The following is a 25,020-nucleotide window of genomic DNA, read 5'->3' as shown; positions in this document are numbered from 1 at the left end:
TCTTAAGTGGCTGCTCTTGGCATCCATCATCCCCTGCTACATAATTCACTGCCACTATGGAAAACTGCCCTTGGTCTCTTTCCCACTAGTACTATGGCCATCCATCACAGACTAGTCAATAAAACAGTCTCACTGCTGTGCCTCTGCTGACATCTCATCTGTCAGCCAGGGGGTAGTTTCCTAAATGGTGATGGTTGCTAGCTAGCTAACATTGCCCCTTACAGCGAGGAGATGCCACCAATGTTTGGGGGGCCACTGCTCTCGTGTCATTGCCTGGACTTCTGTCTGTTCACGGAGATCGCAAGCAGGACATTTCCTTATGTAGCTTGGCATTCAGGAGCTCAGGAAAGATGAGAGAAAGAGCCCCCTTTTTTGTCTTGTTGGCCAGTTATCTGAAGCATTTCCTTCGTAGGCATTCAAGTTCTTAGCATGGATTGTGATTTTACAATCTCTTGGAGTAAATATAAACTTTATATTGCATTACGTCAGATGGTTCCATTATATCTGTGACCCACACCAGTAGCTCTGGGCCAGGAGCCAGGCAGAGAAATATCTGAAGCAGTGTTCGAAACTCCCATTGTTCTAGGCACATTTTGCAACAGGGAATTTCATTAGTGCAAGCAGTTTCTGAGCTCTGGGCACAGTACTGTGCCTAAGATTTCAGATTAAAGCTGCAGAGTGGAAGGGAAGGAGGATCTTTTTCTGCCTCCCTGCTTCCAGCTACACTCTGAAGACTGGAGAAGAGACCATCTTAAGAATATTAGGGGGATGAGAAGGGGAAGGACAAGACCATGTGAAAAATGAACATAATATTTTATGTGCAGTTCATTTATTTTCAGTTTTGTATTCTTGTTATAAAAAAGCACGCTTGGACATTCCATTGTTGAACCCATAACCTAGGTTTAAGGTGCCATTTAGCTCCTAGCTTTCATCTCAGTTTCTCACACTGATCTGAAGCACTACAGAAGTACAACAGTGCAATATATTATCTTCCAGATTTAAATGCATGCAAGTGAATATGGTTTAATATGCATGCTAATTATCATTGACCAAATTTCACACATTTTAAAAAGGTGCTCAAATATTATAAAAACTCAACGTCTCGTCCTAGTTCTTTGCTAATTATCTGTACACAGTAATTTTATTCATAGTCATGATAATGCCAGTTTTATCCAAAAAGGGAAGATCAATTTTCTTCTTTTTAGATTTACTTAAATCTAAATCTCTAACAGGCACCTGTTGACATTACTGCACCCTTTCCTCCAAAACAGTCCAATCATGTAGTCTGATATTTTTGATGTTTGTTTACTTGCTAGCTTGCCTGTCTTGGCTTCTACTTTGTGTGTGTGGCAATGGCCAACTGATGACTATAGCAACAAGAGATGTCTTGTAGGTGAGGCAAGTGATACAGCTGTAATACCACAATGCTTTTCAGGACTGTCAGTTCACACATTTAGCTCCCATGATTAATCCAAGGAGCGGCAATTGTGAGTCCCACCTTATGTGCTAGGGACGCAGGTGGCACTGTGGGTTAAAGCCTCAGCGCCTAGGGCTTGCCGATCGAAAGGTCGGCAGTTCGAATCCCTGCGGCGGGGTGCGCTTCCGCTGCTCGGTCCCAGCGCCTGCCAACCTAGCAGTTCGAAAGCACCTCCAGGTGCAAGTAGATAAATAGGGACCGCTTACCAGCGGGAAGGTAAACGGCGTTTCCGTGTGCGGCTCTGGCTCTGGCTCTGGCCAGAGCAGCGATGTCACGCTGGCCACGTGACCCGGAAGTGTCTCCGGACAGCGCTGGCCCCTGGCCTCTTAAGTGAGATGGGCGCACAACCCCAGAGTCTGTCAAGACTGGCCCGTACGGGCAGGGGTACCTTTACCTTTACCTTATGTGCTAAGGTCTAAGCGGACACGGAGCAATGGATCCAAACTACAAGAAAGAAGATTCCACCTAAACTTTAGGAAGAACTTCCTGACAGTAAGAGCTGTTCGACAGTGGAATTTGCTGCCAAGGAGTGTGGTGGAGTCTCCTTCTTTGGAGGTCTTTAAGCAGAGGCTTGACAACCATATGTCAGGAGTGCTCTGGTGGTGTTTCCTGCTTGGCAGGGGGTTGGACTCGATGGCCCTTGTGATTCTATGATTCTCAGGAGAGTCCCTTTCATCTGGAGTGTAACAATTGCCTACAGGAGCTAGATCAACATTCCCAAACCTGTTTCATTCCAGATGTTTTGAACTACAGCTCCCATCACCCCCGTGTTGGTGGAGGGGGGATGGAGTCCAAAACATCTGGATGGCACCCGGGTGGCATTTCGATTGCTGGTTCCCCAGCTGGAAGACCTCAGAGGGATTTTATATGAATAATATACTGGACAGATCCTGGGTTAAGCTGTTGCCTGGTTAAATTTCTGGAACTTCAGAGATGTAATGCTAGTTCCTCACTGCTTACTTAGAACAAGGGTGCTCTTAGAGCTGTAGCAGTACTATCTTCTGCCTGCCTAGAGAGATTTCATAAGCAGCCCAAGAAGGCCATTTTGGTTGATATATAAGGCTGAAACTGCTAAGCTGACATAGAAGGATCCTTCACACAGACATAGGGCAAACCTGGACCAGCCAATGTGTCTGACAATACTTACTCCTGTAGAAGTTTACCTCTAGGATAGACATAAGAGATGCTCACAGGTTACTTCCAACAAGCGTATAATCTGTGTACTTGTGTTTACAGTAGTTGACCTCTACAAAACACTTGCACATATGTAGAGATTTGCACTGGTGCTCATTGTAAACAAGCCTACAGTTAGTTGTGTGAAGGAAGAGGGGGAAACATGTGAACAAGCCTATAGTCAGTGGAGGCAGTGGCGTAGCGTGGGGGGTGCAGGGGGGGCCGGCCGCACCGGGCACAACATCTGGGGGTTAGGGTTAGGGATAGGGTTAGGGGGCGCAAATCCAGGGTTAGGGGGCGCAAATTACTTGCTTTGCCCCGGATGCTGACAACCCACGCTACACCACTGAGTGGAGGCTAGTCAATAAGGGCAAATGGGACACTATCCACCAACCTCAGTCTGCCCACAGCTAGTCCCCCACCTGCCTGCCTTTTAGCTTACAACCAGTGCACGGGGTAGCCCTGGCTGTCATCTTGTTCCTCCTTAGCCTCAGTGTTTCACTTGTGAAACTCAACAGGGAGGAGGATGGGGACAAAACTAGAATTAGTTGGCTCTGCACATCATTGGCTCTGGTGCCACCTACTGTTAGGCTCCCTGCCTTCTGCCCTACCAGTCCCAATGGGCACCAGTCATCACTATCTATAGTTACACAGTGTGAAGCATGTTTGCAAACACCTTCATCTGTATTCTCTGCTAGTGTGCATGTTTGTTTCATTTGCACATTTTTAGGTGAACAAGTAGGTGCAGGTCTAAACATGATGTGTGTGAAGATAAAAATTGGAAGATACATAACACACACACAAACACATCACAAACCAACTGATGTGCAGGGAATCATCCTGTAAGTATACATGCTCTCTCTCTCTCTCTCTCTCTGTGTGTGTGTGTGTGTTTTCCGGGAAAACTCTGGGGACTATCCGTCGCACTTCTTATTTTGCTGAAGCAGCAAGATCGGTCTACCATTCTGATCATTTCTTAGGCCTTTCTTGATTGAGGGCACCAAAATGGTGCACTTACAAGTTAAGACATTTGCATTGTGAAATTACCATCTACACTTTTAACTTAATTTGCTGACTCAATTTAGAAAAGCTAAACTGAATGAGCTGGAAGGCTGACAGCCTGCTCTTGCATTCCTCACTCAAGCAAATACTCCATTTAGTATAAATGATGAATGGGCAATTCAAGAGGATCCTTCCATTCCTTCTCAAACACAGAAAATCAAGATCATGCAGCTGCGAAAGTCAGGCTGGAGAAATCTCGCTTTTGTATTCCTTCCCAGGCTGGATTTAAATAGAAGACAAACATTTGATTGCCAGATGGATAAATAGAGGGAGAGACAGTTTTCAACACCCCACCCTACGCTCTCAACGGTCTAGTCCTGTTCAGGAATTACACCTACACATAGGGCTGAACATCCGTATATTCCTCCTTCAGACCTTTCCCTAACCATATATAGTCATACCTTGGTTGACAAATGCCTTGTGAGTCGAATGTTTTGGCTCCTGAATGCCGCAACTCTGGAAGTGAGTGTTCCAGTTTGCAATCATTCTTTGGAACCCAAATGTTTGATGTGGCTTCCAATTGGCCGCAGGATCTTCCTGCAGCCAATCGGAAGCTGAGCCTTGGTTTCCAAATGTTTTAGAAGTCGAACGGACTTCTGGAATGGATTCCGTTCAACTTCCAATGTACGACTCTAAAGACGAATGGAGCAGAAGTATGGTGATGCTGGTGACACATCTAGGTTCAACTCATTCTTACCCTCCACCCATTAGCCCAATGTGTGTGGGATAGCATCTGAACTGTGCTTCTGACATATTCTGGTGTGACCATGAAAAAGAACCCACATAGGGGCCAAGCAGGTAGAAGCAAGTTTGATTCTTTGGCATCTCACCAGGAATCGGCAGAAGCTTTACCCCTCACCCAAATAGTATGTACAGATTCACTTGTTTATAAACAGAGATGCTGGTGAAGCACACTGGGCTTGGACCCAGATATGGATACTTTGGGAACTCATAATGCTTATGGGCATTCTGAGTCTGAATTAAAATCTGGAATTCCTCAACTCCATCCTCAAAATCTCCTCTGAACCATACCCTTGAAATCCAGCTTATGCAGCCATGTGGTAGATGAGAAGCAGCAGTTCTTCAGTCCAGCAATGGTGAGAGGAAATGGGGGAGTTTTCCTCTCTCTGCTGCCTGGACTGCCCTGGTGTCCTTCAAGTTTAAAGACTCTAGTAGCTTTTGAAAAATGTATTTTTTCTTAAGGGCTATTGTCATTGCATCCGAAGATAGGTAAAGGTAGAGGGACCCCTGACCATTAGGTCCAGTCGTGGCCGACTCTGGGGTTGCGGTGCTCATCTCGCTTTATTGGCCGAGGGAGCTGGCGTACAGCTTCCGGGTCATGTGGCCAGCATGACTAAGCTGCTTCTGGCAAACCAGAGCAGCGCTCGGAAACACCGTTTACCTTCCCGCCGGAGCGGTACCTATTTATCTACTTGCACTTTGACGGGCTTTCAAATTGCTAGGTTGGCAGGAGCAGGGACCGAGGAACGGGAGCTCACCCCGTCGCAGGGATTCGAACCACCGACCTTCTGATTGGCAAGTCCTAGGCTCTGTGGTTTAACCCACAGCGCCACCCGTGTTCCATGCATCCGAAGATAGACTGACTCAAAAAAAATAAGCTACTTCTGGGATTTTTTGGGGGGTGGTGGTAACTCAGCTTACAGTATTTTCCAAGCTAGTTTGATGTGAGACCAGGGGACACAATCTATCTCTACACATAATACCACACTAGATCTGTATATCAATTGCTTCCACTGCAGAATCCAAACTGATGTGACCAGAAAACACCATCGCTTACAACAAAATCTAAACCATGCTGAAAGGAGGGCCAGAGACAATCTCAGGCGCAACCCAGACATTATACTTAAAGATGCAGACAAGGGTGGAGCTGTCGTCATCATGAACAAAACTGATTACATCCAAGAGGCTCACAGACAAGTCTCCAATACTGCCTTTTACAAAAAACTGGATTCAGAACCCACACAGGAATACAAAAAAGAACTGAACAAGATTGTTAAGGAGCTATCCCCACACATCCAAGAACAGATCCTCTCAAACACACCAGCAGAACCTTGACCAGGAACCTTCTATCTTCTACCCAAAATACACAAACCAGGAAACCCCATCAACTCAGGTATCAACATAATCAAGTAGTTAGTACTTGCTCCTATGGGTAAACGTAGAGCATAGTACTTGGGTGAGCACAAAATCTGTCTGCAAACCATTATGCTAAGTGGCCCCACTGTGTCTCATAGGAATCCTGTAGGGTGCAGATAGGCATACTGCAATCCCAAGGACCCTTGCAATGTGCAACTCTCCCTGCACACACACACACACACACACACACACAAACCCATGAATCATAATGACAGGCATTTTGCCAGTTTAAAATATTCACTAGTATCTCAGTTATATCTCAGTAGGGTCATTAAACCTACTTTCCCTTTTAAGCTCACTGCATAAACCATTAACCCGGGAAATGCAAAGGAAGAAAAAAAATCAATTAAAAAGGACAAGCTATCTGACAAGTGATACAAGAACATAGTAGAGCATTGAGAGATTTTTGTAACAATTAGCTGTGGAGATAGAAAAGCTGAAGGAATCATTCCTCTTCCCTTCCCTTTTTCATTTTTTTCAGATCCGTACCATTCAGCACTGGGTACGTTAGGTGGTTGTTGATGTTTTTAATCTAGCACATTAAGCAAAAGATTTTGCTCCTGCAGCCATAATGGGTATTTTCTTATGCAAGTCCTTTATTATGCTGCTTTGATAATAATACTTATATTTACAGATAGGTAGCTGTGTTGGTTTGCCTTAGTCGAAACAAAATAATAAAATTCCTTCCAGTAGAACCTTAGAGACTAAGTTTGTTATTGGTATGAGCTTTCATGTGCATGCACACTTCTTCAGATGCTGAAGAAGTGTGCATGCACATGAAAGCTCATACTAAAACCTTTATTGTCATTGTACAACCTGTGTACAGTGAAATTAAACAAGCCTCCCCCGCAAACACTCAATCTCTTATCAAACAACACACCACCTCACAAATCAATTGCACTGTTATTTTCTGTTCAACAGCCTAACAGCCCACAGATAGAAGCTATTTTTTAGCCTGTTGGTATGGCTGATTATACTTCTATATCTCCTGCCTGAGGGTAGAAGATTAAAGAGGTGATGGCCGGGGTGTGAGTCATCCCTGAGAATTTCTCTCCCTTTCCTAAGGCAACGATCCCTTGCGATGTCATCTAGCGGACTCAAGGAACAGCCCATGATATCATGTGATGTATTCACCACCCTCTGTAGAGACTTTCTGTCTGTGGCTGTTTGGTTCTGTATCCTGGCTCACATACACTTGGCCCTGGTTTGGATGATAATTCAGGAATCCTATTTGGCTATGGCTTCACCATCCACACAAAGACCTCCATCAGAATGGGTCCTTTGCCTCAACAACCCTATGCATATAGCCCCAAAATGTTCCTTCCTATGTTCCTCACAGACTCCAAAAGGCACGTTCCTGTACTGTTAAGTGTTCATTACCTGTTTAAGGGCTCAGCAAAGGAAGACATTCTGGAATCAGCAATCCAAACACATCTGCATGATACAGGTGATTGACACCATCAAAACTGGCAGCATTGGCTGTTGTTGATAGTTTATGAACTATCTGGTCTCAGTCCAGCATCAGAACACATGTATGCTTACCAGGGCTGGCTCACCCATGAGGCAAGCTGAGGTGACCGCCTCAGGCAGCAGGATTCACGTGAGGAGCAGATCCAGCCTCCAAGGAATGCATCACTCGCTGCCACAGCCATGGTAGTAGTAACAGCTGCCATATACCACTTGGACGCTGGATCTGTCGCCTCCTTGGCAACTCCCTCCAATGATGCCTCAGCAATGGCTGCTTGGTGAATAGGGGGTACTATGTTGAAAAAATATCTATAGTGATGAAGATATGAAGATATAACTGCAATCCACTATCTACGTACCTGGAAATAAGCCCCATTTAATATGTGGGACTTACTTTTGAGTACTGAAAAAAGGTTAATCACAGTAAATGTTATTCAAATACACTGCTTTGTGTATTAATCATGAATACTGTATATCCAAAAGCAGGCTTTTAAGCCTCGCTGAGAATCCTGTTTGCCTCACTGAAATTTCTCCCAACTCAGCCCCCTGCTGAAATCAGAAATGGTACTTGTGAAAACTTCCCCAAATATGAGAGCAGTTCAAAAATGATGTAGGCTGCCTTGGGAGGTCCTTGGGAGATTTCTTGATGCGAAGATTGGACAGGCCTTTGTTGTGTATCCTTGAGATACATAAAGTATTTTGCTTTAGGGCAGAGGATTGGAGTAGATGATTTGTTAGACACACACACACGCTCTGTAGATGATTCTACAGAGAAGGGAAACAAATATTTTCTGGAACGGCTTTGAAAAACCATTTCCTAACATTGTTTCCCCAAACCATCTCTCCAAACCTGTTTCAGGATCCCTAGACAGAGTCACGTAAGATGTACAGCAGTCAGTATAGATACAGCACAGGCATATTATCAGCTATCATGGACTGGGTGGGTGGAGAGGACCAGCAGGAGAACCTCCAAGGGAACCCCCAGGGGAAGAAGGCTCGGAGCAAGGGGGTTGGTAGAGGGATGACAACCAGCGGTCAGGGAGAGAAGAAGGAGCAGACTGGGAGGACAAGTCAGAAGCTGAAGAGGCAAACAGGGTTTAGTGAGCAGGAAGAGGCTGGGGAAGAAAGCAGTCTAGACTCGGGGAAAGAAGCAGAGGGGGGTTAAGAAGCAGAGTGGAGCCAAGCTGCTGAAGAATCCAGGGAGTCTCCCCTTCATGCTGAGACTAGCTCCCCTCCCCGCTGGTCTCCCAGAAGCAGCAGAGAAATGAAGAGAGACTAGACGGAGCCTCAAATTGCTTGGGATGGGAGGGAGAGCAGTGGGAAGGTGGAGAACTTCGGTCCTTGCAACTGCCTAAATGGGGCAAGACCTACCTAAGGGTTGCTGTGACCACTAGGACTGAGCTGTTTTGTTTCTTTGAATAAAGAGTTAACTTCACTGAAATCGGGTGCTTTATTGTTTTATCACTGACCTATACCTGACTCCAGCTCTTGATACCAGCTTGCATGCTTTGCAAGTTGTATGTCCTATGTATGGACATTTGAAAGGGGAACTGGTTTTGCAAATAAACATTATACATTATACTAGGGTGGCTGCAGACAAAAAAAGAGAAAGCATTATTTTAAGATGGTAGTGGACCTAGTAGAAGTTCGTCCAGGTTGAGAACAGCACCAAGTAGACATATGTTCATAGCTTATATCCCCAAAGCATTTTTAAAAGGGCAAATACACTGGGGACAGGGATAGACTAGAAAATACAGTACGTATTATAGCCAAAACTGGATATGGATATTGACATTTATTAAGACAAATCTTCATAGAATTAACAATTATGTAAAATGCATACCTAATCAAGTCCTTCCGAAACACTATGCTGAGCAACACTGTGTGTAAAATGCACTGTATCAAAAGCCAAAATTAGCCAAATTCTGTTCATCACTCAGATGTCTCAATTTATTCAGTCAATTTGCTCATCAGTGCTAAACCCCATACCCTTGTGTACCACTTAACAGCATAAGCGAAGCATGATTCTTCCATTCATTAGTAAATGTGTTGCCAGCAACAGCGACTAAATGCTTGTGAAGCGAGTCACCCCATCAAAAAGTCCCAAGGTAACTTAGAGTTTAGAATTCTCTTCCTGCTGCATAACTCTTCTCTGTTTCTGGGAAGCTGTTATTGAAGGAAACTGCAAGTGCTCAAAGTCCGCTGGAGAAACAGAAATGGTAGGAAGTAGCTCTGAGAGCCGCAGGGTTAAGAAACCCACCATATCATTTCCCCTATTTCCCTCCACTGACTCAGGTATCCTGCAAAATCTAAAGTTCACCTACTGATTGTGGGTTTTGAGAACTTCACGTTTAAATTGCAGCTCTCTGGTAGCTTTTGTCAAGACATGTAATCTATCTTTATGTTTCAGTCCCATTTTGAATGGCTGCATTAGCTGTGACTGAGATGTCAAAGATCTCAGGAAATTTATCTTCCCAAGTTTTGATAGCATTTACAGAGTCCGCTTTTAGATGATATTTCAAAACGGGAGAGACCTTTTCCGTGTCAAGTGCTGCATGTCATAGTAGGTGTGGCTGAAGTGTCAAAGTGGGTGAGGACAATATATGTATATTTAAGGATGCATTTAGGGAGTCTGGGAGGGGGTCCCATTTTGGGGGGCATCACATAATCACAGACGGGGACCCACTGGAATTATAGTTGGTTTGTTTTTTAAATAATAATAATAATAATAATAATAATAATAATAAGGGACAAATTTTGAGGGGTCTTGGAAGCTACAAAAACTTTCTGGCATCACAGTGAGGTAACTATGGCAGCAGTTAGTTGAAAAAAACCAACAACCTCAAAAAGTTATGAGGCCACAAAAATCTTTTTGACATAGAAAGGGACCCACAGGAGAAGTAAACATAATAAAACAAAATAAAACACAATGGCAAATGTGGTGCTCCAAAACATTTTCTGTGAGCTGAGGGTTATCCACCCTTGTTTTAAAAGTTGCATCACATTTTGTTTGATCTTATTTAAAATGCGATTCCTCTCCGGCCCTGTCTATTGTCTTCTCAACTGAATCTGAATCTGACATTGAGGCTTTTTTTCTTTTTTTGACACAAAAAGCCTACATTTTCTTTCCTCATTGTAGGTTGCTATCCTATACCCAGTTATCTGGCAGTAAGTCCAATTGAACATAGTTGAGCTTACTTCTGAGGATTGAACGGAACAGAACTATTATGAAGTAAAAGTTAGACACAAGTCTGTTTTAGTTACTTCCCCCCTGTTTCTAACCAATTCCAAAAATGATAAAACAGTATGGATGCTTGCTGGGTCATACTTCTTCTGTTTTTACTTCAAGCTGAGTAGTCTGAGCATACGCACATGCACACGCAATATTTCTGGCAAGATCTAATCTCACGATGTCCCTGAACACTTGGGGAAAAAAAGAGGTAGTCTTTCCAGAGGCATACAAAAGAACTCCTGAAAGAAATTGGGTGAGCTTTGAAACTGATAACCAGCTGGTTCCCAAGTAGCAGGCTGCTTTGGCACTGAGCAAGTCTAATAATAGGCTGGAAAGAATGACTGTTTGGCTTATGTTTCCAGAATGTCTGGCTGAGCATATTCCTCAGTCTGCTACCAAACCATCTCACTTTATGGACCACCTGAGAAACATCAGCCCTTTCATGAACTGAAAAGGAACACAAACACCATGCCAGGTTTGCACTTCACACAGAAAAAAATACCATCCTGGCTGTCATGTTTATAAGTTTTATGGCCTTTGGCATGAAACATCTAAGGCTTCCATACCTGTTTGAAAAAGGATACCAGAAGAATAGCAAATGGAGAAATCCATTCCCTTGTTGCTCCCAATGCAGATGCAACAACTGGCACAAACTCTTTAAGAACATAAAAGAAGAAGAAAAGACACACACACATCCCCCCCCAAAAAAAAACCCCAACAGCAATCTTAGTTATTTAATACTTCTCTCTGTGCAGAAATATTATTTACATTCATGGGAATAATTCTGCTTTAAATATGTGACTTATTCTGCTCAAGAGGAATGAAATGAGGTAGATGTTTAGATACACAGTTTGCATGATAGAATCTAGTGTTTTGAATTCTTCTGTATATTAATGGTTTTCTCTTATGCTTCAGTTTTATTTCGAGGCACAAGAATAGATACAACTCACGAATTAAATCTCAGCTATACGCAAAGACAAATAGAACTATCTAAAAATCCCATTACCGACTCAATTACAACATATCTGTCAGACAAATATATGGAACGTAATCCACTCAGAGCGAAACTCTTGGAAGCCCCATTCATTTCAATCAGAAATATCTAAACACATGCTTAACACTCACATTGGAATCACTGAGAAATGAACATGCTGAAAGCTCTGTGGATTGTGCTCATTATATTCCTATTTGGAAAAAAGAGATGGTAAATCATGTGACATATAAGCTATATTATGCTTAAGAACCTTCTACAAGGGATAACTTTTGCTGTTTTAATGCCGTTATTTCCTGACTTTAGACATACCTAAAGTTGAGCAGAGCCCAGGCAGTTGGGGGTTGTGTCTGAATGATGACAACATGTATGCATGGCTCTTTCCCAGGGAATGATGACCGTGCACATAGAAAAAACAAGTTTCAGGGGCAGTGGCGTAGCGTGGGTTGTCAGCACCCGGGGCAAGGCAAGTAATTTGCGCCCCCCTAACCCGTGGATTTGCGCCCCTTAACCCATGGATTTGCGCCCCCTAACCCTAACCCCCAGATGATGCGCCCGGTGCGGCCGCCCCCCCCCTGCACCCCCCATGCTACGCCACTGTTCAGGGGCATCTGCACTTGCAATTAAAAATGAATTTAGTACTGCAGGGATCTGCATTACTTTGCACTGGAAATATACAGAAGTCCTGAGAATCACAGGCTAGATTAGAAGAATTTAAGGATCACTCTTAAAATTAATATTATTATTTAGAAATTGCTGCATATCTCAAGCCAGTACATTAACAGAAGTATGGTCTAATAGTTTAAAATAATTATAAATAGTTGTTTTTAACTCTCTCTCTTTTTACCAATAATGTGTTTTTTCCCCTTTTTTGTAAACCACTTTGAGGTTTTATTGCAAACAAGCAGTATATAAATTTTGTGGGGGGGGGGAAATAAATGGTGAAATAAATAATAAGCAAAATATAGCTCCACACTGGGCAAAAGATTCCTGCATTGCAGAGGGTTAGACTAGATGATCCTCATGGTCCCTTCCAACTCTATACTTCTATGATTCTAATACCTTCTTGGGGTTATTTATTATTTTCATTCAAAGACATTGCATATTACCCTTGCTGTTTTGTTTGGCTTGGGCCCATAATTTTCCGTGAGGCCAATTCACACAGTGTTAAGTCATCAAGTGATCTGAAATGGAACTATCTGAAGGCAATTAAGTTTGAACCAGCACTTGGTCTTGTTGCAAAACTTTATGAAATCAACCCGCCAAAACACTTAACTTTAAATTGGAATGCCGCAAGAAAAAGTCCGATGTTGCTAACCCAGAATTAATTTCCCCTGGTTGTTTGGTCATGTAATTCTAAACAAATAGGACATCATTTCCGAAAGATCATCAAATAACTTGTCCGAGGCAACACAGCAAGTCAATGAATGTAGTTTAGGAATAAAGTCCAGGAATCTTGGTTTTGACTCTGTTTTTCTGTTTGCTCGAAAACACTGTGAGCCAGACCTTGGGGCACAAATGCAAATGCTCTCTTGATTGTTAGAATATAAATTGGTGGAGCTACAAAGCCAAAGGCTTGAAAGCTAAGTACTTATTTTGATAAATGCTCTCTAAGAAGACACAGGGATTCCTGAAGTGATGGTTGAAATTCAGAAGGTAGGAGAAGTCAAGCAAGCCTCTAAGCTAGCTTTGGAAGGGGCTGTTGAATAGAAATGGGGCAGAGTAAGGGAATGTGAATGAAGAAGCAGAATAAAATGTACATAGATTTGGGAACAGGTATTTTTAAAAAAAAAAACCTGAAGAGGCCAAGTTTTGGTTTGGGCTACAACTGACAGCCAAAGTTCCATGGCAGCTGAGCTAAAATTGATGTCCAGAAGCAAATTATGTTGTAATCATAGCTCTGAAGACAAGTCCAAGATGGAAGCCAAAAAAGGAAGCTCCGGAAGATGAGCCAAAACACCAGTCACTAGAAGTGTGAAGCCAAGGCTCAGAAGAAAGGATCAAAAGCCAAAGCTGTATTGAAAGCCAGGGTGAGCAGATCTGGATTAAACGCTGGCGAATTCTGGCCACAGTGGGATCAAAGGGCCCATTACGGCAACAATCCACACAGCCAGAAGGTCTGTCAGGTTCACATGGGCTCTCCAAGGACAACTGAACTTCCATGGCATATCACTCAGACTGTTTCCTATTGTACAGTGTAGAAGAAATACCATATTTTTCGCTCTATAAGACGCACCAGATGATAAGACACACCTAGTTTTTGGAGGAGGAAAACAAGAAAAAAAATATTCTGAATCCCAGAAGCCAAAACAGCAAGAGGGATCTGGATTCTGGGATAGCCTCGTGCTTTTCTGGCTTCTGGGATAGCCACACAGCCTGCATTTGCTCCATAAGACACACACACATTTCCCCTTACCTTTTAGAAGGGAAAAAGTGCGTCTTATAGAGCGAAAAATACGGTAGTTTTCTGTCCAGGTCTACATATCCTCCAACATTTCTCTGATGAAAATAGGGACATCCCATTCCATAATGATAATTTCACTATTTCTACCCTACACATCTTACTGGGTTGCCCCAGCCACTCTGGGCAGCTTCCAACATATATACAAATGTAATAAAACATTAATCATTAAAAAGCTTCCCTATACAAAGGATGAGCAAGTAAATCCTCAGTGATACACCGGGCAATAGATATTGGTCATAATATAAACATGGAAGCATGGGAGCAATGTTGAATATGGATATAAAATTTACAGCATGTTATGCTCTAAAAGTGATATATCATTGGTATCTAACACCGAGTAAACTGGCAAAAGTGTATAAATCTAAATCAAACAAGTGTTGTAAAGAGAAAGAAAGTTCTTTTTATCATATGTGGTGGTCTTGTAGTAAGGTTAAAGCTTACTGGAAAATGATATATAAGGAATTGAAAAGGATGTTCAAAATAACCTTTGTAAAAAAACACACACAGAAGCTTTACTTTTGGGAATTATAGGGACAGAACTGCCTAAATTGTATATAAATTTGTTTATGTATGCTACTACAGCAGCAAGAATGCTACTCACCCCAAAATGGAAAGAAGCAGAAGTCCCAGCAAAGGAGGAATGGATACAAAAACTTATGGAATATGCTGAAATAGCAAAATTACCGGAAGAATAAGAAATCAAGATAACAAACTTTTTATAAAAGGATGGAAATTGTTTATTGAATATTTACAGATAAATTGCAAACAGATAAAAACATTGGCAGGATGATTGTAATAAGTTGCAGCTTCAGAAGAGTATATATTTAAAGTAGATAATTAAATGAGCAAATTAAATGAATTTGGATATGCAGAAGATATTAAAAAATAAATTTAAGGAACTGCAAAAAGGGGGGAAGGAAGTCAAACTTTGAAAGGTTAAGCTGATTGTAAAATTGATGAAATGTAAAAATTTGAAAAGTATAAATAAAACTTTAAAAAAAGAAGCTTCCCTATACAGTATTGCCTTCACATGGCTTGAGGGTCAGATAACTCCATACCCTCCAATATTTCTCCAGTGAAAATAGGGACGTCCTAAGGAAAAGCAGAACATTCCAGGGTCAAATCAGAAACCGAGATGGCTTCTCTAAATCGGGGATGTCCCTGGAAAACTTGGAGGGTCTGGGTCTATCACAGGGGTCAGCAATTTTTTTCAGCAGGGGGCCAGTCCACTGTCCTTCAGACTTTGTGGGGGGCCAGACTATATTTTGAAGGGGAGGGAGGACGAATTCCTATGCCCCCAAAATAACCCAGAGATGCATTTTAAATAAAAGGACACATTCTACTCATGAAAAAACATGCTAATTCCCGGACCGTTCGCAGGCCAGATTTAGAAGGCAACTGGGCCGGATCCAGCCCCTGGGCCTAAGTTTGCCTACCCATGGTCTATCAAAATGCAGGATGAGGCAGTCACTTCAGGTGCACTGTACATTTAAAGTGGAATCATACCGCTTTAAACAGCCCTCCCTGTTCCATCCTGAGACTCCTCTCAATCTGGATAGCATAAACAAAACAAAGCTCTCAAACATGTATTCACAAGACACATGTAGAGGTATTTTACTCACGTCCCAATAGGCTGTTCTTTGGGCTTTGAATGAGTGTGGTTAGGAAGCTCTTTACGAAGTTCTGTTAAGAAGTTGTTGTTTTTTTGCAATAACTAAACAGAACGAGGTTGCAAAGGAGAGAGGGAGTTTTTCCCCTGCTCTGTGAAGAGCCCAAAAAACTAGAATATTACTGTGCCTTCATTTCCCAGCCTGCCTTGAGGTCTGGAAAACCTTTTTCTCAAAGGAGCTGCATTATTGTTCCTTCTACCTAATACTAATACACAGATTTGCTATCTCTAAAGAATTGGGACCCTGGGGTGAGGGGTGGGGGCAGGACACTGCCTTCCCCCAGAGGATCCTGGGAAATGTAGTTAAGGCTGCTGAGAGTTGCTAGGAGACCACTGTTCTGTTTAAGGTAAAGGTAAGGTAAAGGTACCCCTGCCCGTACGGACCAGTCTTGACAGACTCTGGGGTTGTGCGCCCATCTCACTCAAGAGGCCGGGGGCCAGCGCTGTCCGGAGACACTTCCGGGTCACGTGGCCAGCGTGACAAAGCTGCATCTGGCGAGCCAGCGCAGCACACGGAAACGCCGTTTACCTTCCCACCAGTAAGTGGTCCCTATTTATCTACTTGCACCCGGGGGTGCTTTCGAACTGCTAGGTTGGCAGGCGCTGGGACCGAGCAGCAGGAGCGCACCCCGCCGCGGGGATTCGAACCGCCGACCTTTCGATCGGCAAGCCCTAGGCGCTGAGGCTTTTACCCACAGCGCCACCCGCGTCCCTACTGTTCTGTTTACAGAGCAACAATTGCCACAGCAGTTTAACTGTCAGTCCCCCTCCCCAAGGAGCACAGCTGGCTTCACAGCCCCATAGCTGCCGCTAAGGTATGGTGGATGACTTTGTCCTGTCGCTGAGAGACAATTCGACTGCCAGTCTGGTTGTACACGGTTGGCAAAAGATGGGACGCATCTTGCCTGCCTGAGGCACCAGAATCTCCTCCGCCAGCCCTGGAAGCAAAAAGAAAAGAAGAAAAGTTATTTACCCTCAAAATGTGAATTTTGAATTAGAGATGCACAGGCCCGTTTTCCAGTAGGAGAGGCCATTTGCTCCTCAGCTCCTCGCTTGGTCAACACAGAACAGATTGGTTTGTTAAAATGACAGAAGCGACTTTAGCACTCCAGATTTTGTGTGGTGGGTATTTATTTATTTATATTTATAATTTATTTATCATCAGTGAACACCTCTTACTTTTCAGATTTAATATCTGAGGGTTTGGATTATTTATCTTACGTTTCTGCTGGGCATCTGTTAAATTGGTTGTTCCACTGATGAGGCTTATTTTTGCATTTAGAACAGTGCAGTTACATTTTTGCTTGTTCACTTTGACATTTTAATCTTTTCTATATTTTAAATTGTTTATTTGTTTGCAGTCTAAGTCCCTAGTGGAAGGGGTGGAAGAAATTTCACCAATGTTGCACAAGGGTGGAAACAACCTATTGGAACTTCCAAACTGGCATGTTAAAATCATCATGTGGTAATTTTATTATGTGGCATCACACATTAGTCAGAGTCGACCCGCTGAAGTTATTACCGTTGTCGTGGGGTGTTGTTGTTTTGAATTAGATTATTTGTAATTTTTGCCTTTTGTAATTTTAAAATTTATTTCATTGTACATTGGCAAGAGAACCATGTTATGGGATGACTAACAAATACAAAAAAAAAAAAAAAAAAAAAAAACAACCCATATCAGGAGAGAAAGAATGAGAGAAATTGCTTGTTTGAAAACTTTTGGATCTGTTGTTTGAGAAACAGAAGGCTTGTTTATTGTTCAGATCTTCAAAACATGGCGGCTGCTTGCACTACAAATTTCCACATTTAGCAAAAGGTATGAACCACTGCCTGTGTATGGGTTTTATGTACGCATAATCAGTAAACCTGACTGTACACAGCATTCCCAGTCATGCAGAAGAGCCCAAAGATATACAGTGGAACCTCGGGTTAAGTACTTAATTCGTTCCGGAGGTCCGTTCTTAACCTGAAACTGTTCTTAACCTGAAGCACCACTTTAGCTAATGAGGCCTCCTGCTGCCTGGAAGAAGCGGACCATTTGGATCCCTTCCAGTCGGGATTCAGGCCTCATCATGGGACTGAAACTGCCTTGGTCGCACTGGTTGATGATCTCCGGCGGGCTAGGGACAAAGGTGAGAGCTGTTTCCTAGTTCTGCTGGATCTCTCAGCGGCGTTTGATACCATCGACCATAACATCCTTCTGGACCGTCTTGAGGGGCTGGGAGCTGGGGGCACTGTCATACAGTGGTTCCGCTCCTTCCTCCTGGGCCGTGTTCAGAAAGTGGTGGTGGGGGATGAGTGTTCAGACCCCTGGCCTCTCACTTGTGGGGTGCCTCAGGGTTCTGTCCTCTCTCCCATGCTTTTCAACATTTACATGCAGCCACTGGTAGAGATCATCAGGAGGTTTGGGCTGGGTGTTCATCAGTATGCGGATGATACCCAGCTCTACCTCTCTTTTAAATCAGAACCAGTGAAGGCGGTGAAGGTCCTGTGTGACTGTCTGGAGGCGGTTGGAGGATGGATGGCGGCTAACAGATTGAGGTTGAATCCTGACAAGACAGAAGTACTGTTTTGGGGGGACAGGAGGCGGGCAGGTGTGGAGGATTCCCTGGTCCTGAATGGGGTAACTGTGCCCCTGAAGGACCAGGTGCGCAACCTGGGAGTCATTTTGGACTCACAGCTGTCCATGGAGGCGCAGGTTAACTCTGTGTCCAGGGCAGCTGTCTACCAGCTCCACCTAGTACGCAGGCTAAGACCCTACCTCCCCGCGGACTGTCTCGCCAGAGTGGTGCATGCTCTGGTTATCTCACGCTTGGACTACTGCAACGCGCTCTACGTGGGGCTACCTTTGAAGGTGACCTGGAAACTACAGCTAATCCAGAATGCAGCAGCTAGACTGGTGACTGGGAGCAGCCGCCGAGACCATATAACACCGGTCTTGAAAGACCTACATTGGCTCCCAGTACGTTTCCGAGCACAATTCAAAGTGTTGGTGCTGACCTTTAAAGCCCTAAACGGCCTCGGTCCAGTATATCTGAAGGAGCGTCTCCTCCCCCATCGTTCTGCCCGGACACTGAGGTCCAGCTCCGAGGGCCTTCTGGCGGTTCCCTCACTGCGAGAAGCCAAGTTACAGGGAACCAGGCAGAGGGCCTTCTCGGTAGTGGCGCCCGCCCTGTGGAACGCTCTCCCATCAGATGTCAAAGCGATAAACAACTACCTGACATTCAGAAGACATCTTAAGGCAGCCCTGTTCAGGGAAGTTTTTAATATGTGACATTTTAGTGTATTTTTCATCTTTGTTGGAAGCCGCCCAGAGTGGCTGGGGAAACCCAGCCAGATGGGCGGGGTACAAATAATAAATTATTATTATAAAATTACTGCTGCCGCGCTGCTGGAGCACGATTTCTGTTCTTACCCTGAAGCAAAGTTCTTAACCCGAGGTAATATGTCTGGGTTAGTGGAGTCTGTAACCTGAAGCGCATGTAACCTGAAGCGTATATAACCCGAGGTACCACTGTACAGTGGTACCTCGGTTTAAGAACAGCCCTGTTTATGAACTATTCAGTTTACGAACTCCACAAAATCGGAAGTAGTGTCCCGGTTTGCAAACTTTACCTCGGTCTAAGAACGGAAGCCGAACGGTGGAAGGGCACTGGAGGCGGGAGGCCTCAATAGGGAAAGTGCGCCTCGGTTTAAGAACGGTTTTGGTTTAAGAACGGGCTTCCGGAACGGATTAAGTTCATAAACCAGGTACCACTGTACAGTAGTGCACGTGTAGAGGTTTATTTACACCTTCATGTATGGAAGACGGGGTCAGGAGCACTTTTTTGAGGATCTGAACAGGACTACATAAAAATATGCCACCGTAACAGACAGGCTTTGTTGAGAACTGTGAGGCCCAGATAAAGCCACAACAGCAGCAGCAGCAACAACAAAATTTCCTTTCTGTAGTCACTCACACTGCCATTGGGGGAGCAGGAACATAGGCACGGATCAAGCAAGTCTTTCAAACACGACTGACTTTTACATGCACTGCCCTTCCAACGGGGCCTTTGATTGGCTCATTTTATTTTGACTTTCTGGTGGGGAGTCCTACTCAGTATTTCTTCTGTGCAAGGAATTCCCTTAAACGGCCGGCCGACAGATAGGTTTCCGCTGCTGGGGACAGCAGATGGGGCAAAGGTCCACAGCTGCCACTCACCTGAGAAGGATGAGTGGCCATCACTTGCATAACATACATTGTTTGACTTGCAGTGATTTTTATTGATCATAGCTTAGTAATTATTTGTTGTAATAGTAAAGAGTGAATTTCTGTTTCATTGTTATTTGCTGATGTTCTGGGAATTAATTTTATTGTGTGCTATTCTATTCTAATAGATTACCGAATATTATGTTATTTGATATAAGTTGTTCCATTTTAAAGTCATGTTTTATCATTACTTTTTTATATTGGGATCAGGTTTGTGTTCTTTGTTGTATACAGTGGTACCTCTGGATACGAACAGGATCCGTTCCGGAGCCCCGTTTGCATCCTGAAGTGAACGCAACCCACGTCTGCACGTGCGCGGGTCGCGATTCGTCGCTTCTGCGCATGCGCGTGACGTCATTTTGACCGTCTGCACATCCGGGAGCAGCAAAACCCAGAAGTAACGCGTTCCGTTACTTCCGGGTCGCCACGGAGCGCAACCGAAAATGCTCAACCTGAAGCAAATTCAACCCGAGGTATGACTGTAGTTTGTTGCGGCAAACCACCCTGTGTATACAGTGGAACCTCGGGTTACATATCGTCCTTCTTACAAACGCTTTGTGTAATGAGCTCCACTAACCCAGAAGTAGATGCTTCTGGTAGCGAACTTTGCCCTGTGATGCGAGCGGAAGTCACACACTGGCGACAGCGGTAGGCCTCATTAGCGAAAGCGCGCCTCATGTTAAGAACGGTTTCGGGTTAAGAACGGACCTCTGGAACGCATTAAGTTTGTAACTGGAGGTACCACTGTAGTAATATAGAAAGGTGGTATACAAATGAAAAGCAAAATGAAAACTACAGGCACTCAAGAGGTCCAAAAAGGCACTGATATTCAACCACATCACTCCCTCCCCCCCCCCCCCCGGCGGCTATGATAGCTGTATGGCATTTCCATCTTCAGAGGTGCTGTTCCTCTGATTACTAGATGCTGAGGACAAAGAACAGGGGATGGCATTTCCCTTCAAATCCTGCTTGTGAGCATCCAGGTACATTAGGCTCTCTGCTACTGCCAAAATAATTTTGGGCTAGCTAGACCGTAGTTGGATTCAGCAAGGCAATAGCTGCTTTGGGGGGGGGGGCAGGGACACTCTGCTTATTGCTATGATGATGTATTATATTCCCAGGCCAGCCATTGCTTCCTTCCACAGATTGTGCAACTATGCCCTCAGCAATTATAATGCAAAATGGAAAGAGAGCACTGTACCCAGCTTGCTGCCAGACCAACATTTGTCTGCTAAATCCGTGCACCAGGCAATATTTTGTTATGGCCAGTATGTTTTCAGCCTTTCGAACAAGAGGAATGCAAATAGGGCTTGCAGCTTTCCAGCAAACTATTTGTAATTTCCATTGATGCGGATCAAGCCAATTGCAAATCGTCTGCCTGGTAGAGAAAACATTACAGAGTATGCCAGCTTGCTAGAACAATGAAACAAGCTTTCTGTTTAGAGCAGCTTGATTTTATTTGGCTTCAGAGAAAGCTGCTCCTATGGCCTATCTGAACTGTCACCTTTATTGCGGATACCTTTAGAAACCCTGGAGTTCTGGGAAGCTAAATTGTGGCCTGCAGCTGGCCTAAGCAGAGATTTTTTTAAAATAAGCTTTCACCTTAGGAAAAGGAGTTTCCCTGAAATGTGTTGGGAATCATATTGTTCTCTTTTCTTATTTTTTGTGTGCATTCCCCTTCCCTCTGCCTCTGTTCCAGACTACATGTCATTTACTTCTATAGAATACATATTTCTGGCTATTGTGATCTTTTTATTTACAAAATAAGCAAAACCACAGTACTCTTCCAGTACCAGAGGTGCCAAATTGCCCCCAAGATTGAGGAGGCCCAGCGCATGACGTTAAAAATTACTTCCCTATACAAGTCTGCTTTCAGATGTCTTCTAAAGGTTGTATAGTTACTTGTCTCCTTGGCTAGGGGGTTGCATGACTCCATACCCTCTGACGTTTCTCTGATGAAAATTCTCCTAAGGAAAAGCGGGACATTCTGAGATCAAATCAGAAACTAGGACAGCTTCTGTAAATCTGGGACTGATTATATAAAAAGCTATAGATATTATTTGTTTATTGCTTTTACAATTCCACACTGGAATTGGGTTACTGGGTCTTAGGACAGAAGTCTGACATGCATAAGGAAAGTACTTATGTCTTTTGCTGCCCAAATGCAGGAGACCAGGTTCCTAGTTTTATACTAGGCTTAGCCTTTTCAGAAGCTTCATGTTCCCTGACCATTGCAGAGACTAATGTTACACATTTCTGTTTCCTTCTGTGCATCAGAGGGGCTCTGAAGAGATTGCTTCACTGTATTTTTTTTATTCCCAGCAGGACAGATTTGTGGCCGAATGCTTCCTACCAGCACTTACTGAGGTTCAACCGTTTTACAACACTGCTTTCAGGCAGTAATCATTTGCTGCAACATCATCACTGTCATCAACTCAACAGAAGTGAGCTGGGCTGACACACAAACTAAGCAAGTAAATACATAGTTATAAGTTATTGGGGTTCCTGGACTCTCCTCCTAATTCTGGGGTGCCAGACATTGAATTTAGCGTTTTAAAATTAAGTCCTGTTTTTAAAAAGCCAGACTAGCTTCCTGATGAAGTAATAGCCTGAATCGATGGATCAGTAAGAGAGTAGACAAGATGATGGGCCATCAACAAGGCAAGCTTCTCTGCTGGACACAGAGTGGTGGAGCCAAGCCCTGGGCTCTGGGTTGCTAGCAAAAGGCATTGCAGAGGTGGGAGTTGGACTTTCAGAATTGCAGTGGGCTAATGTAATAGTGGTGGTGGGGTTTTGCAAGCAGTTTGTGAGCTGGACAAAGGAGAGTCAAAGTACCATGGGGTTGGCAGTTTGGATCCAGTACTGCAGCTGTGAGAGAGACGGAACCCGCTTTGAGTATAATGTTTTGAATCCATCCACAGTAAGTCCAGGTTGTATATATGTGTAAATAAGCCATACATCATAAAGACACTACAGTCTTTGCTGTGCCTCATTGTCCAAAGGAAACACAGACCCTGATAAGCATGCCTGGTACCCCTGGAATCTCGCACCGCTGGGAGATTGGGGTGGTGTGTGATGGCATATTTGTCCTAGTCTAAGCGTTTCTTGAGATCTTCCAGAAAGTTTTGACATAAATAGTTCCTAGCTAAGCTCTAGCATCCCTCAGATTTTTCCTGCAGTTCCTGCAAAGTGATAGAGGTCTGAGAATGCATAATTCAAGGTATCTCAGCCTAAGGCCTGTGTGGGTTCCTGGTTCTAGGACCACAAATATGAGTGAATGTTATTTCATTGGATGTATAGCAAACTTAATGGAGAGTTTAATAATTAAAACAAATGGAAGAGTGAAAAGAAAAAGGGAAGTTCTTGCACACCCCTTAGATTTTTCACAGATTTTCTGCTTTGATTTTGTTCTAGAAACTACTCATTCAGAAATCTCAAGTGCAGGATGTTTCTTTACGAGTAGTGCTAAAAGTACTTTTTGAGCGTGAGATTTCTGAATCTCATGAAAGCAACAGAGGAAAAGCAGAGAGTTTTTTAAGCAAAAAAAATTGTTTGAACGTAAGTTCGTATTAATATAGCTGTTTCGCTTGATTTACAAAAGTGGATGAAAGACTATGCTTACTGACTCTTGTGAAAATGTCCACTGAACACTGCAGAGCAGGAATTTAAGCTATATCGTGAGTGGAATTTTAGCAATTTCATTTCATTTTGTCCACTGATTCTAGTCTGAGAAAACTGTGTTTAAATACTATGTTTATACATTGTGAGTTCTTTATTTTTTATATTAAAAAGAGAAGCCAGATGCATTTACTTACTTACTTTAACAAGTCATCTTTGCATCTACCTTCTCTCAAACTCACTCCAGCATTGTAGGAGTTCCTTCTAGACATACATATTAATCTAGCTCTAAATAATTTAAAGTGAACATTCTCATGAGTTCTAGAGAGAAACCACAATGTCTGATTGTAGAAAACACTGTGTGCGGTGTGTGTGGAATTAATCCCTTTTGGACACAGACCGTGGTTAGCAATGTAAACTGTGAAATGAATTATTATAGAAGATATTACCTAACCATATGTCAGTGTGTATCTGATGCCAAAAAACGGGAAACAGCAAAAGGACCTGACTTCAAAGCAGATGAAATTAAAACAAAATCCAAACAGTCATTGTAATTTGTGAAACCTTTACTTCAAAGGCTAGGTTAACTTCACAAGAGACTACTTTTCTGAGCCTTGGGTACAAAAGCAACTAAATGCACAAACACAAAGAGTTATCTTTCCTGGAAATGAGATAGACTAAGTAGGGATCCGTGTGTGTGTGTGTGTGAGAGAGAGAGAGAGAGAGAGAGAGAGAGAGAGAGGCGCAAATCAAGCTACATGTGAGGGTAGAAGATTCATTTGAGGCCTTCTCCAACTGTGTATAGAGTTTGAAGAGCAAAGACATGGATGAGGAGAGCTGAACCCTCTCTCTTGCAAAGATACACATTTCTCTCAGCCAGGGTTAATTCTGGAATCATAGCCTATTGGGATGGCAGGGAGTAGGGGGTTGGGTTGGGGGGAAACCACACACATCAATATAGAAAATGTATTGGAGGAGATTAAAATCCAAACTCTATGCATGCAATCCATTTCATCTGGATTTCGACCTGGGTTTGGGATTGAGATGGCTTTGGATATTCTGATGAATAATCCTTCCAGGGGGTTCTACCAGAGACATTGATAGTTTTGGTAGAGAAGCCAAGCAAGTGGTGCTGACTATAAACTCTTCATGCAGAGGGCTCCTTGACACAATTCACAAAGTAAGTGGCAGAGCATCTGCCTTGCATACAAAAGAGCCCAGGCAATGTCTCCCTGACAAACGATGGTAGATGGAGTGATGGTCTGTGTCAGTTTAAGGCTGCTTCTTATGTTTCTATGTACATGATTGTGTTTCAGAGCTTTTTAGTCAATTCATCATTTTTATTGTTTTATACCGTATTATCATGTTTTATGGAAAGCTGCAAAAATGCAGGTGGGTAGGTAGTAAATAAATAAAAAGCAGAAACGGCCGTGCAGAAAGTTTGAGGAATTGTGCAGCGAA

General features: G+C 43.4%; 1 long non-coding RNA gene across 3 annotated transcripts in view; it reads left to right on the top strand.

The window, feature by feature from the left end:
- Window positions 1-16,418: 16,418 nt before the first annotated feature.
- Window positions 16,419-25,020, top strand: part of LOC307218882 — a 173,771-nt gene continuing 165,169 nt past the window's right edge. For 2 of the 3 annotated variants that reach the window (XR_013840070.1, XR_013840073.1), the window contains exons 1-2: window positions 16,419-16,814; window positions 22,267-22,415. This is a non-coding gene — a long non-coding RNA (uncharacterized lncRNA). Of the gene's footprint in view, window positions 16,815-22,263; window positions 22,416-25,020 lie in introns of all 3 variants that reach the window. The other variant, XR_013840074.1, reaches the window with a different exon arrangement.

The sequence above is a fragment of the Podarcis cretensis genome (genome assembly GCF_951804945.1).
Source record: "Podarcis cretensis genome assembly, chromosome: 6".
In the NCBI taxonomy this organism is placed as follows: domain Eukaryota; kingdom Metazoa; phylum Chordata; class Lepidosauria; order Squamata; family Lacertidae; genus Podarcis; species Podarcis cretensis.
This window is presented reverse-complemented; position numbering and strand designations above follow the sequence as displayed.